Source organism: Lygodium microphyllum, chromosome 27, assembly GCF_053477565.2.
Source record: "Lygodium microphyllum isolate KBCC chromosome 27, Lygodium_microphyllum_v1.1.10, whole genome shotgun sequence".
Classification (NCBI taxonomy): domain Eukaryota; kingdom Viridiplantae; phylum Streptophyta; class Polypodiopsida; order Schizaeales; family Lygodiaceae; genus Lygodium; species Lygodium microphyllum.
The window spans coordinates 66685431-66687761 of record NC_141161.1 but is presented as its reverse complement, the minus strand read 5'-3'; positions in this window follow the sequence as shown (position 1 = coordinate 66687761).

Sequence of the window (2331 nt, the reverse complement as noted above, 5' to 3'; positions counted from 1 at the left end):
AGGTAGTGCTTGATTGAAAGTAGGTATTTTGAGGATATAAGTAGAGTGTAGGTAGAGCAATGTAAGTGTGACTAAGTTGTTTAAGTACATAATAAATTGATCTGATGTGTACCAATATTTTGGATTTTGAAAACATTGAAGTGTCGGATATTGCCATTTGGAAATACAATGTCTAAATCTTGTGATGATGTAAGGCAAGTCTTGTAGAAACTAGGCATGGATTATAATAGCATACATACATATGTCAATGCCTAGGGAGTCCACCTATAAGAAATCATCTATATAATGTGTGTTTAAAGGATATTAAGAAATACCCTTTCTTCACATGCCATAAGGTCTTAAAATGATCCCTTTTACTTTACTAAACTTACAAAAAATTTTCAAATTATAATTAAAAATCCCCTTTTACAAATATAATCATACAAATTTTACTACATATTACATGTTTTGGATTGCAAGTATGGTAGGCTTGATGGCATAACATACAAAAAATAGACCTACAGATGGTATCTGATGTATACAAGGAGACTTGCTAACCGAGTTGAGTCTGTAGTTAGTCACTAGAATTCTAATCCTAAGCTAACCATGGCTTCCCCACATCTTTCAAGGGAAGCTCCTCATAATTTGCTCTTATTTCATTACAACGATTTATCCAGGAGGAATAGTATTTTGTTTGAATTTGAGGAAGTTTATTTCAGGGTCTAGATTTGTTCGATATAGAAATGTATCCATTTAAATTAGTCATATTTAAAAGAAAAAAAAATCTTAGTTCACACAGGTACAACAAGGACAAGAGCTATAAGGAGCAGTGATGGAGTATCACAAGGTGCTAGCAATTTTTTTGGAGATCTCACAAGAGCCATGGCCAAGTTGGAGGTACTTAGATCATCTTTAGTAGCTCATCACCAACTTTGAGGTAAAATTTTAGGGGTTCTTTTTTGAAGAAGGCTCACAAGAGCTAGAGAAGAGTAAAACCCACTATTACTTTTCAAGTAGACATTCTCTCTCTTCTTCGAAGCTTTCATAGAGATGTAGGGAGGAATCTTGCTTCCCCACCCTCAAAATTCACTCCCAAGGATAAGAGAAATTATAGGAGTATTCTAGAAGTGATCTAGAGCAAGTCCATAACCATTTAGCCACAATTTAGCTCAAGTTCACATTGCACTTGCCGATTGCCAATTGTAGAATGGGGTTGCATTTTCTAGAATTGCACTTGAGACATGTTCATTGATGGAGTGCAAAATTGTCCCTACTTTGGAAGCTCTTAAAATGTGATTTTAGCAAATTGTGTTGGAAGTTGCTCTAGGTGTGTTTCAACTTTAACTATTTTCCTAGTTTTTCTAGGCTACATTCCTCTTTCTCTTTCCTACCTCCATGAATTTCAAACCAGGATCCCAAACTAGGCCTTCACTTACATTTGGCTTGTCCAAGTTGCGTGATTTAGGTACAAGCAATCCCTATTAAAGTAGCATAGTAAGTTGGATTTTCTCTTGCCCTTCTTCACTCCTACAGCTTTGTATTCACCAACTAGATTTCTCCTTGAAAATGCCTCTAAGGCAAGCATGGACATTAGGATTGAGAGTAGAGTATCCCCTTAAGGATGCATTTTTGGGTAGAAAAAGAGTAGTCTTCGAACTGAACTTGCACCTAACCCAAGCCATAGAAAGCAGTAGACACCTAGTGTCTTTTATTCTATGACACAAAGTCAAACCCAAAATCCTAATCCAACTATGACTATTCCTTCCTAAGAACAAGGGTGTGGAATGCTTTGGTGTCTTTTGTGTTACTTATGATTTGAAACATGGTGAGAAACCCAAGTTCTAGAAGAAGCTTTTGCGAATTGTAGTATATGGCATTGCTAGAACAATTTCAAACCACTTGCTATTCAAGATTTCTTCTGGTGTACCAAGTTGGTACTCTCATGCTGGTGTCATTATGACTACTGATGGGCCACAATGTCTTCTACAAGAACTACATGTGCTGAGGGCATTTGAGCATCTAGTTTGGGTGAGGCTTGGTTGGCAACAACAATGTTAGATATCTACCCTATCAGAGCTTTGCCTTCTAAAATAGCAATTATCCCAATTAACTCCACATTTTTCCTTAGTCTAAAGATGAACATGAAATGTATGCATGGACAATCTATTGTACAAACATAGACAAGGAAGTGATATTGCAAAAGTTAAACTAGTTTTTTAAGACATTGTCTGTGGAGGTTGCACGATTGAGGTTGCTAAGAGGCAATTGACATTCAACATGTATTGCTTTTGTGGAATTTATCATGGTAGAGAGTGCCATGGTGGCATTGAAAAACTCGAGTGGTGCTATATT